We start from the raw sequence: 16,468 nt of genomic DNA, 5'->3' as shown, positions 1-16,468 counted from the left end.
TCTCACAATGTTCTTGGTCGGCGGGGTGGTGTCGCCGTCTGGGAATGGTAAAGTGAAGTATTGCTTCATGAACGTGGCCTCCGCGATTAGCTCCTGCAACGCGTCGTTGCTACGCGTCCGTCCCAGTCGGCGCGTTTCGAATAGAAGTGCAGTTTTGACAACGCCTTAAAGGAGCACTGACATCAAACTTACGCATGTGAAGATTTTTGCATCCACGAGTAGTTATCTACCCCATAGTAGCGATCCGCGACCGAAAATGCAACTGAGGGACGAATAACTATCTGTTTTATTGATTTATATCACCGGTATCTAGCACGATTCAAAACGGCCGGCAAGCCCGCCATATCTTAGCGCTGGCAGCGCTCCCTCGCGGTCACTTCCAGACCGCGCCCAGTTTACCACTTGTCCACGGAAAGGAGTGACGTGAGGATCAGCTGCTCAGCTAACATTTCGTCTGCTAGGCGCGCATGTTCAGTCATGCCTTGTCACCAGCATCGCCGTCGTCGCCGTCAAAAGTATCGACTAGTGTTGAAGACGGCATTCTGGAACTTAGAATCACCGCGATACGCGACGTCGCGAATCATTTTCGCTTCGACCCTTTGCAAAACCGTGATTCCAAAATGGACGCTGTTCCAATCAGCAACGAGGAGGTGCCCGGGGACGCACGCTTGGGCCATACTCGCTGGTGTGTCTCAATTAGATATACCAGAGAATTTTAGCGTGCACAGCATTCCGGTATACGCAAAGGGGTCTATGAAATATCGGCATAGTGAATGCACACCAGCGGAGAAATAGAATACGATAGGTTTCTACAATAACAATTCTGCGCCGCCAGATGGCCCCACCTATCCGGCCTCTCACGGTTACGGCTGCAGTAACCCGGTATAACGCTAGCGCAAGGAAGTCCACGGACGAACTAACATTTACTAATAACGCTACATACGTGTTACTTGTTAGCGATGATATTTATCTATGGGCTGCTCCACTTCGATAACTTGTGGTCGTGTTGGCGTGTACCGTACGTGTAATGAAACGCTATACACGCACTTTCCGCTTTTTCCGCGCCTCGAAGAGCAGGTCCGTACTACGCAGCGGTTCCCCGACATGCTGGCACGTAGTCGCTCCGATTGATCGCACTCGCGTTGAGGATATCACACGACAAATCAGTCGATACGACACGATGAATCGCAGGCACGGATCGGGACAGCGAGAAGAGCCACTGGATGGGAGTGAGAGCCGGTGAGAGCGTCGCCTGGCGTCGGCGGCACAATACACTCAGATCGTCGACGTCATTGTTACTAGCGTATCGTCACTCAAGATGGTATGGTCGGAATGTATCACACCTGTTACGTAGCACTAGTGTCGATGTCGCAGCGTGATCAATCTTCCGTTGAGCTTTAATTACTTCCACGCGACGGACGCCATTCAAATTTGGCCAAGGAGACCTATGCATACCGAACAATCGAATGAAGGGCACATCTCGACTTTGAAATTTGATGTCAGTGCTCCTTTAACACACCACTAGGTGGTGAACGTAGCCCAAGCCTTGGCCTGGCTCATAGCATTCACCCATATTAAGAATAGTTCTGCGATGCGCGCCTGCCTCCCCTGGCTGTAACACTGCGCTCCCCGTATACGCTCGCCGCGAGAAAAATCGCGGCCAGGATAGAGAGGGGACGCGACGCGCGTTGCGTTTAGCTCTAGTACGGCTGTGATGTTCAATAACGCTTTAACATGCTGCAGGATGGCGACATTAGCCAAAGTTCTGCGTCCTATCAATGACGCTCTTCTGGCTGTCACACCGCTTTCGTTGATTACGCCCTCACCGTTAACTACAACAGCTACCACAAAGGTTTGCTTAATCATTGATGATGGACGTTAGTCGTCGGGATGGAGATGTATCACCAAGCGCCAACGGGTGCATCCACGTTAAACGGTGCTATAGCTGCCACACCAATGGACGTTGTGCGAGCTCTCTTATATCATTGTACACTAAGCATTCAACTATTACTGTAAGGACACATTTCACTTTCGTGTTATACCGATGCCTATGACGGAGGGATCAACCATGTTTTTTTCTCTCTTTCCATGTCGTTTCTCTTTTTCTTTCTTTCTCTCTCCCTGCAGTCATTCTCTCCTTCTATGCTTTTCTCTCTTTCTTCCCTTTCTTTCTACTTTTCTCTTTCTGTCTTTCTCTGTAGTCGTTTCCTCGCCTTCTATCTTCTCTCTCTTTCTCTCCATCTCTTTCTCTCTCCCTCTCTGTACTTATTCTCCCTTCCTCCTTTTCTTCCTCATCACCCTCCCACCTGTCTTCCTCGCCCTCAAGTCTCTTCCCACCCTTTTGCTTTACTTTACTACACAAGGCTTTGCTATGCTATGCTAGCGCGCCTGGATAGCCGAGTGGTTACGACGCTCGCACGTACAGTTTCAAATATCGCCCCACATCTTTTTCGCCAAAAATTTCTCTTTCTCTGTCTTTTTTTCTCTTTCTTCCACTTTTTCTGTACTCGTTGTTACGCCCATCAGAGTTATTGAATCCTGCGCCGGAGAAATCGGCACACGTGCTCTAGGAGCGAAGCAGAAGAGGACGAAGAGAGCGCGGGAACATGAAAACAAAAGAACAACACAAGCGCTGAAAACGTAACACAAGCGCTGTTTTCTTGTTCGTCGTTTCACCCGGAGTGCGCCGCCATATGCCCTAGTGATCAACCAACTAGTCCACAAGTACCACAAGTACATTTTAGGCCGGTTCATGATGATGACCCTTTTTTCTATCTACGAGACATGGCCAACCTCGAGTATAACTGCTCTGCTGTGAAAGAAGGCGGTGGCTTTCACGTTCGAGTCGTCTATGTAGTATGCATCAATAATTTACCCAACTGGGAATCGGTAATTCTTCACTTATTGTATTTAGGGTTAAAGTTCGTATTCATTGCTATCCGTGCCAGCTGAGGAGACATAGGCCCTTCTGTAAATGCACGGAATTGTCAAATCCATGTGCCTGCTAAATATACGACAGTCTGCAGGCGCCATCTATGGAGTGTTCGCGCCTCCTCCACACTTACCGTACAGCTGAAAGACGACCAGCAATTCGCCGATGATGTTGACGAAACCGACGATGTAGTAAAGATACTCCAGGACCAGAACCTTTAAATAGGGGCCAGCCTAAGGAATGATGAAATATAAACATAATGGCATCAATCATTAATTCGGCACAATGGCAGAAAAATTGCAAACACAACCTGTGTGGATTTTACTTTTGAGAATTCTATGCTCCATTGCTGAAATACTGCTTATTTGGGCTGCGTACTTTGTTTACTGTCTCCTTTTTGTGACAAAACGGCACCCTTACCTATGCTTAGAGCTATTCATGGGCACTTCAGAGGTAAAGATATGAATAAATGTGACACTGTAACTTTCTAATTTATTCTTCCATCCAAAATTTGCGTAGAGTGAAGACTCATTGGCTAAGCATATTGATTTTTCGCTGCCAAAGTGTGCTCGCGCACATTTTTAGTCAGGCTTTGTTTTTGGGCAACGCTTCACATCTTGAGTAAATACTTGAAATTAGGCGTTTGCGATATTACAAAAGCAGTGCGTATTTATAGTGAAAAACATTTCCTTTAGAAGCGTTCATATGTTCGTAACTGGAGTAGTCCGTGCCACCGACAGGACCACTGGATGAAGATGAGAGTCGGCTTTGTCAGTGTTGGTTTCCCTACGATATGCTAGAGGTGCGTTTATTTAGATTTTGGTGCAGGTTAAAGAACACCGGGTAGTCGAAATTTCGGGAGACCTCCACTACGGCGAGCCTCATGATCATATCGTGGTTTTGACAGGTAAAGCTTCAGGAATTAAGGAGAATGCCGTAGATGCCTGCTCAAACGCAAGGAGATACTGTCGGCGCCGGCTTCAATACGAATGTTAAACGAAGTCACGTGATCGCAGATTACGTTATCTGTGACGTCGTCATGACGTCACATATCCGCGAAAATTTGTGACGTTCACAATTTGTGAAAATTTGTGACGCCCGCGGGCATTTCGAGGGGATCCGTGACGTTAGAAACAGTCTAACCGGACGTTTTGCCAACTTATCTACAACTTTCTAATTGGATTGTTTTGCCCAGCTTGGGAACTTTAGAAGTTGGTTAATTATTCTTTGCCTCAAAAAGCAATCAAGCAGAACACGAAAAGTCGTGTTAACTAGTCCATGTATTGCCAGCAAGATGCATTTAGTTGCGTCGTCATAGACTGCATCGGCGTAACCCTGGCGTAAGTTAGCTGGGGTACCCTGTATAAGCAGTGCTTTTAAGTTAGCGTTAGCTGGGTACCCTGCAAACAGTGCTATGTGACAGGACCACCTGTCACATATTTCCCGAGATTAATTCATATGGTCTCAAAGCACTGGACGAAACAGTGTGACATGAAACATTGTGAACGACATCTACAACGGCGTTCATACTGCTTGCGACTGAAGTGCCACTCTTGTGAGGAGGAGACAAGCAGTAATAATAAATATCGCTTTAAATAAAATGAGAAGCTTTATTTTACTCAAACATAATACTCCTAAATAGATGTGATGTGTGAGGAAACGGCGATTGCCTCTTACTTTATGTTATTAAACTGTGCGTTTTTATTGGCGGCCCTTGAAACAAAAAAATTCGGCAGATCCCACGTACCGTGGGAATCGATGTTATGCGAAGCATGCGCGGGATGGTGACTGTGGTGTAATTTTTCACATTGAGCGAAACGTTACAGAATCACGCTAGAGAAATATGAACGTGGTATACGCACACTCATATGTTGGTGAGTCGCATATGTTTTATATCACCAGTTGTTTACAGTTGCGCAACTATGGAAACAGCAACATGGGTGTTACCAACACCAGACGCGGTAAGCTGATATGTAGTGCTTATATTCATCAATAGTGGGTAGCGCGAATCCGATCAGGACAAAGAAGGAACACAGATGCACAGGACAGGCGTTACTCGCGAATAAGCTTCTTTCAGGAAAGTTTCCCTAGATATATCCACAGCCGAGTGGCACGCGCATCCGCACTGCACGTACGTTACAGTCACAGTCACAGTTGTTATGCTTGTACTTGTCCGTTATGACGGAGAACGCGGCATATTTCACGAACCCGTGTGTAAGTGTATTATGGGTTCTTAGTTCTTGAACAATGTCATCATCACCGCGATCAGTGAACACCAGCAGCTAGACCGGACTTGTGAATCAGATCCGTTCGTGATCGCGGCTATGAGGAGTCTAAGTGTAGTGAAGTGCGAGGGGCAGCTGGTGGAAATCCTGGATGCCTCTTACGATGAAATGATCTATGATGCCTCCTCTCGTGGACGTGGCAGCGAGGTGTTTTGATGCCCCGTCCACATCCAAGCCATCTTTCACGCAGTATAAGAACCAAGCGTGGTTGGATCTTCATAAATCAATTTTGAAGTCACCGGTAATGATGAGAGGCCTGGTTCTCTCAGCAGATTTATTGTAGGAAGCATTCACGCCGGTTTTTTGCGCAATCTGCGCGGTCCACGTTGCGGACCACGTGGACGAGTGGATGGTAGTTAAGCGTCTTCCAGGGGTGCTCTGTCTTCAGTTTCCTCACTTTCCTTGCGTCCGCCGCGGTGGTGTAGCGGTTAAGGTGCTCGGCTGCTGATCCGAAGGTCGCAGGTTCGATCCCGGCCGCGCCAGCTGCGTTTCGATGGAGGCAAAATGCTAGATGCCCGTGTGCGATATCGGTCTACGTTGAAGAATACCCGATGGTGAAGTTTCCCGGGGCCCTTCGCTTCCGTGTCTCATATCATATCGTAGTTTTCGGACATAAAACACCAACAATTCTTATTATTATAATTTTATTTGCGTGTCAGTGTGCGTGTTCGCAGTTACTGTGTCGGTTGAGGCTGTGTATCACCTGTGGCACATACCCGCATAACATTAACTCTGGTTTACGGGTATGTGCCACACGTGACTGAGAGAAAGGGTTTCATGACGTACGCGACATGTATTTTGCGTTATTCATGTCATGACCAGTGAATCGTGTTCGTCATACACTGATCCCCTGCTATGCCAATTTTGGTACATTACAAGTTATGGAGAGGACCAGGAGAGCGCCCAGACGTAGGCGGCTAGATAGATAGATAGATAGATAGATAGATAGATAGATACGTAGATAGAAACGCCCAAAGTGCCTGATGTTCGCTAAGAAATGCTTCGCATTTAAAACTGAGTCATTCCGCTCTGTGAAGTCGGATGAACAGCGAGGCGGTTTAGCACACGAAAAAGAGGTGACACAGAAGTTTGAACAAAGGTACGAACTCATTTCTTGCCTTTATCAGTGGTCAGCGTGACCAAGGGCAGCACGCACATTAATTGTCCTGATCGGTAGTCGATAATTGTATTGATAGGTGGGTCATTATTTTTAGGTCAAGATGGTAGCGACCACGAGTGTAGCCCGAATATTTTTTTTTTTCGGAGGAGGGGCGAAGGATCCAAACTTCTTTCATGTATGTCAGTGCGCGCAATATACGCGCATACCAAATATAAATATTGTGGGCATGGCGTTTGAGACAACCCCCCCCCCCCCGATACCGCCCCGATGACTACGCCACTGTTGGTGATGATGGCCTTGTGGTGGTCACTATGGTAAACCAACCGCTGATTGGCTCGGGTAAAACTTTCGACAAGTTCTTATTCATGTCTACGCACTACTGGTGGTGAGTGGTGAGGCAGAAGAGATATGATGTTTGAGACACCTTGCGAAGCGGACGTCTGCACATCTGCGCCACCCGTCAACCAAGAAACGAAAGCCCGCCACAGCATCGTACACGTAATTACGACAGCCGATTCGCCGACTTATTGTTCTTTTTCTCGTAGCCCGCTCACGCCGCCACCTCACACGATTAGTATTGAGGGTCCGTCCGCTTAGGTTGCACTTGCCCGCGATCCTTCATGATCGAAGCAAAAGGGATGGGAAATCCTCCTTGGTCACCGCCGAATAAGCCCTCTCGAACGCCCAACTACTGTGACATTGCGATAGCAGGTGCAGAACCGAATTGGAATGTCATTCGGCAGCTGCTCGTTTCATTTACCTTACTGCGCTCCAGCGTAAACTGCTACAGCCATCGCGAGGAACCGGAGGAAACTAGCCACGGATGTCGTCATCAAAGCGCGGATGTTATTGTTGGCGTACACGAAGAATACTAGGGACCCTATAGTCATATATAGCTTCGCTGTACAAATAGGCGGGGTAGGGGGTCGCTTGCGCTATGGAGAAAAGTGCGCTTGGAAGATTAGTCTGCTACGACACGCACCCTCATTTAAAATGTTAACATATTTGGAACTTTCCTATGCTATCTGAAATCATGGCCTGACTGTTGCGTTTGCTGAGGGCTCTGTATCAGAAGCATGATACATGGCACGAGAACACATTCACTGAAAAGTCAACTGATTAAAGACATGAAATAAGCGCTGACTTGGGCGGCCTTCGTGCTACTGCAATGGCCTAACAGATGGTTTGTACGACCCAGAAGAATGCAACTTCCCTACGTACGTGAAGAAACAATATTCTATGCTATAATACAACCGTGTCTGTAGGCATTAATTGTTTCGGTGGTTGATCGCAGAGTTTAGAGCATGAGGCACTTTGATTTACAGCCCATAACAGTTACCTATTGTTGGTATTTTTGTAAGAATACGAATTACTTCTGCTTTCATGCAAACCCCATTGCCCAGTACTGCACTTGTGGTCCACCTCTTATTGCACAGGCAATAATGGGACGCAAAGCGTGCATTACCTGACCAGCTGTGCTGGCCGATCGCAAAAGAAGTAATAGGGAGTATTCAAATAGGGGCCCCAACAGTTCGGGGCCCCAAAGCGTGCGCTCGCTTTGGGTCAAGCAGGAGGTAAGGGTCTTCGAATACCGTAAAATGCCGAGCAAGCGCCCCCCTCCCTTTTTCGGGATATCTGAAGTATGCGCCAATGACAGAGCAAGCGCGCCCACCCCTCCTCCCCCGCGGCCACTTTTTTTTTTCAAGACGAGCATCGCGTGTGTAAAATGAACCACAAGAATGAGTACACTAAATGCATATCTAATGTTGTTTATGAAATTCCGTTGTCATGTAGGCGGTAGTATATTGGTCAAACCGGTCGCTGCTTCCAATGGTTTGACAGTGACGAAGGGGAATAAAAACAGTAAATAAATAAAACATTTCATTAGAAGCATGGGCATTTTTTTTATTTTTAGCGGCTCTCCCACCGCCACCTTGAATTTCGGTCAGGGACCGAGCAAGCGCCCCCCCCCCCCCCCTCCAAATCTGGTCGGATTATTCTTCACCGTAGCGGGGGCGCTTGCTCGGCATTTTACCGTAGGGTGTTACGCTCAGTGTTTGCGTCTTGCGCTTGTTAGCCAAGGCAGCCAGAAAGGCAAACTACAATTATTATTAATTAAAAGCTAGCACAGATAATTATCTTTGTACACGTATTCTTTAAAAATTTTATTTACGAAGTGTAGTGGTAATGAATTCGCTGGCATTCTCCATACATTCAGTCAGTCCACATTGTTCCCGCCATCTACCAAGACAATCCAACTTCTAGCCACCCAAACTGCGTTAGGCTTACGAGCTGTCAAATCGGCGACTTAAAAACATGGGCTATTTTTCGGCCAGTATTTGTTGTATGCGTGAGGTAATAGAAAGCGATAGCCTGTGCCAGCATTTTTTATTTCATAATGTCATTCATTGCTCAGAAATGCCCTCAGAAATGCCCATTGCCCACAGACCTAACAGAACCACAGTCATTTACTTGTTACAAAACTAACCTACGTATCTTTATACTCTCATCCCTTCTCTGATGAAAATGTCCCATATTGATAGCGTCATACACATTTCTCACGCGCTTTGTGTTTGTATAACAGAATATGACATAAGGGCCCCCTTCACAGCTCCTATACGCGAGTTACGGGGCCCCGCCTTTATAACATAACTGATGTGTCATCTTCATTTGATAATAAAGTTTTTGATTGATTGATTGATTGATTGATTAATTGATTGATTGATTGATTGATTGATTGATTGATTGATTGATTGATTGATTGATTGATTGATTGATTGATTGATTGATTGATTGATTGATTGATTGATTGATTGATTGAAATCAGGTGAGTCTGGTCTTGGCCGAGGGCCGTCGTTTTAATAGGTGCCGCCATGCTTGCTTGACGCAAAGCTTTTGGGGCAGCCTTTCGGGCTCCCACTTAATTCGAGCAACAGCGTCCCAAACGCAAAACCCAAGTGCTGTGTGGGTCTCGCGCATGCGCAGTGGCACCGATGCTATTTCTTCGGGGCCCCGAGACATTTGGGGCCCCAATTCGAAAACTTCCTAATGAGGTATTGAATCATACGCTCACGAATCCTGGGTACTAAAGGCCGAACCATATAGAGCGTTTTGGCCGGCGTTTTCTGACGTTGCGTCCCTCGGCGTCGTCGCATCAACGCCGTCAGAGAGGGCGACAAACCATATGAGGAGCGTTAACTCAGCGTCGCACAGTGTGACCAGAGGGAATGAACCTGACACCTCGTGAAGCAGTGTACAGTTTCCGTCAATGGACCAACAAGATATATTCCTGATTATAGCTTTTATGTCTCATTTGCAGTTCTGTGGTGCAAAAAACGAGTCACAGTACCGCCAAAAAGTCTATTTTTTTTATTTGACTTGTAGCGCCAGCTATTGGTATTGAGAAGAACCACAAACTCGTAATATATGGCCTCTGAGCTTGAAGCTGCCGCACATCTTTGAGGTCACGTATTCGGCCAATACACTCATTCGTGCTAAGCCTACCGATGAACTTGAGTACGGCGCTCGGAAAGAGTTCAAAGATATCACGAGCGCTTTGCTGTCGAAGCTTCTAGGGAACAAGCTAAGTCAAATGCAAGCATCAGTGGAGAACTTAAGGGCCACACAGCGCACGGCGACGACTTATTAGATTCGAGGCGGGCGGCAGCCATTTTGGCAGCAGCAATGACGCCGTTACGTAGCGGAAGTTGCTGCCAGCCGCACGCTGATTGGTTCTGCGTCCATCGAACTGCTTCCGGCGTCGACGCTGCCGCCCGTGATGTCTGGACCGTCCAGAGGTGGACGTTTCGGCCGCCGTCACCGGTAGCGTCGACGTCGAGGGACGCCGGCGTACGAAACGCCGGCAAAAACGCTCTATATGGTTCGGCCTTAATACTCTTGACAACTATACCAAGGAGAAACGCAAAACTAAATTCCATTCCATTGCCACAAGGTACTCGTCCACGTTTTGCAAGCCTCTAAATCAAGAATACCGGCTAAGCAAGAAGCCCATATCGTGCGAAGTTCGAAATTTCCAATGCATAGCCCACAGCAAATGGCTTTCATTCAATCAAAGGTTCACCAGTCATATTTTAGCCTTATGTGTTACCGTTTGCACTGTGTGTTGTTTCATTTGCCGTTTCGATTTTGTACGTACAAGAAAGACTTTGCAATGTATAAGAAAGATGTTTATTTATTTTTCACGTTGCTTTGCCCGCTCTTTGAAAAAAAGATTACTGCACCCTCACACAATGTTTCGACGTGGACCCCGTGCGGTACTTGTTCAAACAAAAAATAAAATTGAAAATTTAAGTTCCCATTCTATAATATCCTCTCATAGTAAACTCGTTTTCAATCACACATGTGCAGACCTAAATAATGCACGTTTACGCTCGCCGTTTCCTAAAGTTACCTGCCCGAAAGCGATGACCGAGTAAATTTATCACTAGCCGCTATCATGTCGACATAACTGCCTAAGCGATTTGACGCTTAAGAATTGAATGCATGAGCTGAAGGACGGGACATACACCGTATATCGTACGAATCCTGCATAGGTCTTTCTTCCTTTGCCGAGAGAACGGCAATGATGAAGAGCACATGACGTCCTCTAAGCTTTCTCATTCATTCTTGAAATCTTTCGAGCAAAATCAGCGGGCGCTGGTGAGAGTGTTGTAAGTTCATCAGCCCGCTTTTGCCGAAATCGACTGATAGAAGCACGAAGAAAGTGCGACGACACTAAGAAAGTCGCAGCCACTTTCACCGCAAGCGCGACGCGATGAATACGATAGCATCAAATTGTGAAGTTATACGAAGTAACGCTAGTAGCTAAATCCTTTAGCCTCCACCCAGGCGTAACTCACAGAACGCTGGCGCAAGGACACGTGGATGCTGCAGCGAGCGAAGCGACCTTTATGATTTCTATCACTTCATCAACAAAAGTCACAGTTTCGCCACAAGGGCCAAGCAATGAATGCGATTATTGCGAAGAACAGCACATAGCTCGAAACTTGCAGCACGCTGCTCAAGCACAATGGACGCACGAAAAGAACTAAACTGCGAACTAACAACTGTCACAGCTAGATACTTGAAGCACGCTGCTTGAACAAAAAGAAGGACGCACGAAACGAATGCACAGGTATACACAGGACGACCGCTAACTAACAACTGTCAAAGTTGTTACCTCATTGTCTTTGAGCAGGGCGCTCCTATCGCAAACGCAGCCGCTGCAGCGAGCGAAGTGACCTTCGTGCGCTCTGCAACTTCAATGCAAACCTTGCGGGGAAAGCACAAAACACATAAACGGCCCCCATCACGAGATAAGCGCGCGAGCACGGGCAGCCACGCCCTGTAGGGCAAAGTACAGGTTGTAGAGGTAGGAGGAGCGCACGCATCGCAACGAGCTTCGCGGCGACTTTCAAAGCGCGCCCTTCGCACCATTTTGCTGGCGATGCAGATAACACGCTGAAGTGCATCCGAGCTCTGCCTACCGCCAGCACTAAATTAGGTATATAAGTAGCTCGCCGCTCGCCGCTTGGTGTACGACGAACGCTCCGTGGCCGAGCTGTCAACGCCAAACGCAGCGCAGCGATGGGTCGCAGGTTGGAATCCCCGGTCGCGCGCTTCTTCAAATATTTTTGTGACTTATTTTTCTTTGTGCTTTTTATATATATTTTAAGCACATTTAACGTACTTCGTCGTTCTCACTTGTACATAGGCATCATCATCCCTATTGTCTTTCCTCTTCGTGTTATGTGCCGAAGCAGACACTGCATTATTGAGCACTAACAGACAATAATGCCAAGGAAGTATAGAGGATGTTATTAGTACTAAATGGTAAGGTAAATGTGAAGAAAGAAAAGTGGGCGAAAAGATAACTTGCCGCGGGCAGGGACTGAACCTGCGACCTTCGAATAATGCGTTCGATGCTCTACCAACTGAGCTACCGCGGCGGCCATCCCCCGTCCACTTTATAGGGTATATATGTACAATTAAACGTGGGAGCGCCAGTCAGCGCCGCCAGTAGCCATGACGGCGAGTGTGGAACACTCTTTTTCTGCCTGTAGGGCGTCACGTAGCACGTGAACTTATTACGAGCTCGTATATGTTCACGTGCTACACACCCGACACCCGACAGCATCGGTTGTTCAAACACCGTCAACGCCGAGGGACGCCGGGGAACGAAACGCCGGGATACGCCGGCAAAAACGCTGGATCTAGTCCGGCCTTCACGTCGTGAGCTGGACGGATCGCGACACCGTCGTCCAATAACATGACCGCGAACATGAGCGGCGCTATTTGTTTACTCTCTGGGGCATTCGGTTGGCGTGCTGCGGTCCTCAGGGCGGGACCTCTCCTGCCTTTTTTAGTTGTATCCGCGCGTAGAGAAGCTGTAGACTGCTTGAATAAGCCTTGCGTACATAATTATAAAATTTCGATCACAAAGATTCTTTCATCGAGTGCATGCCATCTTTTTCTTCTCCGAAAGACTAAAAAAACGAGATCTTCATGCAAGCTCGGCACAAATTGAGCATCCTGCCGAAATGTACCAGGATGTAGCAGGTTTCACCTCTTGGCGAAGTTTTGTGCAATTGGAGTTGCTCTCACATCGCGACATTATGTATGGACAGTGTATTCGCAAGTCTGCTAGATAGGCTTGATATTAACGATGCCGTCGCCATTTATTTCCTATAGTTGTAAATCACGTAGTCAAGTCACAGTCGTAGCGGGGCGAAGGGCATTGGCATTTTCGGCCACGGGGAGTACTTTAACGTGCTCCTAAATTTAAGTACACGGGCCTCCACCAGCATTTCGCCTCCATGGAAATGCGGCATCTGCGGCCGGGATTCTACCTCGCGACCTGTAGTCAAGCATTCAAGCACCACAACCACTACACCACTGCGGCGGGTTTCCCGGTGTTCTTTAAGGGTCCTAAAAAACGATGTGCACAACTTGTCTTACAAGTAATCTGTGATGGCTCCAGGAATTGAGTGAGGCGAAGGTGTTTACCGAGGCACCAGCATAACCGAAGCATTCTACATTCACGACTCATGTGACACATATGTTGCGAGGTCCTTTTTGTCACAAGAGCTTGTGTAGCGGCTAGTTGGAACACATTAGATGATTAAGGCAGCGCTGCGAAGTTCACAATCACGGCAGACAAGGATGGCACACACGAAGTGCTTCGTCTGTGTCGTCCTTGTCTGCTGTCGTTGTGAAATTTTCAGCGCTGCCTTAATCATCATTTTGTCTCCGCGCTAATGTGAATTAGTGTATCTGGCCACGAATACTCCCGTTGTCCATTGATATTATGCATATATATTTTCGCTTTTCAGATTTAAAAGCCGGCTGTGAGACTGCGCGCGTGTCATCGACTTTCATTTTGTGGGAATTCATAGCTTTGTACGACTGCCTTCGCCGGCATCCTTGAACGTACGCTCACCTCATCTTGCAACAGCCGTAATCTCAAGAGTAGGGAGCAGAAACTCGGTGCGTTCGCTCACTTCTGTATGTTTGCGCTGTTCATCACTCAAGCGCTGCGAAAGGCGAAGTTCAGTGCCATCGAGGGAGATGTGTTCGTGTTTCCTGTGAGCGCAGATACCGTGCTTGTTAGTCCAATTAGTATTCGAATGATTACTGCAATATGTAAGGCCGGTAAGCCTACGAGTGGTTTATAGCTGTTTGGCGTGCTGTCATCACTACCAGTGCTTCGTCTTTCGGTTGAATATGTGATTCTTGTTTGCATTCATCCCCCATCGGAATAGGAATGACGTGGCCGGCAGTCGAACCCACATTCACAAGCTACGCAACACAATACCTTAGCCGCGAACATACTGCGGTGGGTTGACCATACAATACAAGCACTTAGGTGATCGCGCTTCTCATTGATTCGAGCGTTCTTTCAACTCACGGGAGTGGCGTAGATGCAGCTGGCGAAGAAGCAGATGACCGAAGTGACAACGCGGACCATGCGCTTGTTGATGTGTGCATGCGGGAACTCCTCGTCCACTACTTCCACGACCAGCTCGGTGGTCAATAGCTGCAAACGCGCAGAAGGCTGCACCATCGTCATACGGGTCGCAGCACCGCTGTCTAAGCTTGCATGAATCCGTACTGTTCAGAATCACTTAGTAATTCAATCAAGATGCTGAATCGAAAAGCGAGATATACAGCCCCAATTTCGTTCGCTTGCACTTTCAGTTTAAGGAGAAACTTTTATTACACATCCCACAACATTTACCCATTTTTCTTGCCGGATCAGCGTAGTCTATTTTACGCGCCTCTATTTTACACCACATACTGCTTGTCCACATCCTGCACCCTCAAGTTTGCGCAGTAGGAGGCACGAATGGTGGTCTGATTGTTTTATTAGGATAGCAATTACGTGTACACTGACAGTGGGTTCTTGCCGTCGGCACCACCATGCCGTTATCTATATATATATATATATATATATATATAATATATATATATATATATATATATATATATATATATATATATATATATATATATATATTGTAGCGAAGCCTTGGAACAGAGCAATGCTGAGTAATGCGTTGCGCTGTCGAGCGCCTTCTAGTGGGTCGTCCTCTTCGACTTCTCCTGCTGAGAGCCCGTGCCTAGACCTGACTGTCGCCATTGTGTATTGTCACTGAGTGCCGTCCAATAAACACCTTAGCAAATTGGTGGAGAGTGCTGTGCCGTCACAACAACTTCGGTCACCATTCGATTCCCCTGGAGCTTCGATCCCGTACCAGGCCATCTACCATGCCTCAAGACGCCGCCCAGCAAGCGCCGCCTCCCGCACCGACCGCTTGTCCCGGTGTCCCCCGTATTCGCGACCCTCCTTTCTTCACCGGCGCGGATGACACCGACATGGAGGACTGGCTCGCGATTTACGAGCGTGTGAGCGTCCCCAATAAATGGGACGAGGCAGGCGAACTGTTCAACTTGGTTTTCTACCTCGCGGATGTGGTCGGCATGCGGTACAACAACCACGTATTCGATTTGCCGACTTGGTCCGATTTCAAGACCGCCATTGTCGACGTGTTTGGCCGCCCTGCCGTTCGCAAGCTGCAAGCCGAACAGTGGTTACGTGAACGAGCCCAGCAGGCCGGTGAATCTTTCACTAGCTACATCGAAGACCTCCTTGACTTGTACATGAAAGCCGACGCGAGCATGTCGGAGTCTGAGAGAATCAGGAATGTTCCGAAAGGCATCGACGACGATGCCTTCACCATGCTGCTGGCCAAAAACTCTCGCACAGTGGCAGAGGTCATCACGCTGTGCTAAAGCTACGAGGAGCTGCGCCGACAGCGCTTGATGACCCGTCGCCCGCCATCACGCGACGCTGATGTTTATAGTCTGCACTTTTCCAGCGAGTATTCATGTTGAAATATTTAGGTCTCATCTTTGACTCAGACATGAAATGGAAGTCTCCTACAGATAATACATGCTCGAAGTAACCGCATTACTACCACGCGTTACTGAAAGTCCAAGAGTGTTTCCATAGAGAAATATACTTACGTAATAGAGGGGACACCCCGTAGAGCCTTGCGGCCGAACTACTGCACTTCAGACCAATAATGTCTTCCGAGATTTGAGATGATAATCGCCACAAAGAAATACAACAAGAAAGATTTTCTTTCCGGTGGAGGAATTTGAACCCTCCACCGGAAAGAAAGAATTCCTGGACACATTCGCCGATTTTTCTTACTGTTTACCAAGCTGTACTATCGGTGTCAAATGAAACACGAACAGCGGAGCGCATTGCCGAAGCATTAGGAATTGTATAATGCGCGCCGTCCTGCCATCACCACTGACAGGCCCGCACGCCCGATTAGGCAGCACTCCACGATCGAAAGCATAAATGAGACTCACGAGCGGCATGAGTGCGTCTATATCTAATCGTAAGGGTGCGAACTGTACCACGCGCACCACTGTTGGCGTTTCATTCGGAGCCGATAGTAAGTGTAACAAGTTTTAATGTACATCCAACTCGCATAATCTACGTTAGTTGTCCTCAATAACCCGCTAGTTGATGGAGTTATCAATTTTATTTTGTCGGCAAGCGTTTTGCGTACACAGGTCCGCATGACTACAATTGGGTGGGGAGTGTGAATTTTCGTTCAA

At 47.6% G+C, this 16,468-nt stretch overlaps 1 non-coding gene across 1 annotated transcript; it reads right to left on the bottom strand.

Moving 5' to 3' along the window:
• Positions 1-12,212: 12,212 nt before the first annotated feature.
• Positions 12,213-12,285, bottom strand: Trnam-cau (transfer RNA methionine (anticodon CAU)). The gene has a single exon. It is a non-coding gene; the product is annotated as a tRNA-Met (tRNA).
• Positions 12,286-16,468: the final 4,183 nt, after the last annotated feature.

Source organism: Rhipicephalus sanguineus, chromosome 10 (assembly GCF_013339695.2).
Source record: "Rhipicephalus sanguineus isolate Rsan-2018 chromosome 10, BIME_Rsan_1.4, whole genome shotgun sequence".
Taxonomy (NCBI): Eukaryota; Metazoa; Arthropoda; class Arachnida; order Ixodida; family Ixodidae; genus Rhipicephalus; species Rhipicephalus sanguineus.
This window is presented reverse-complemented; position numbering and strand designations above follow the sequence as displayed.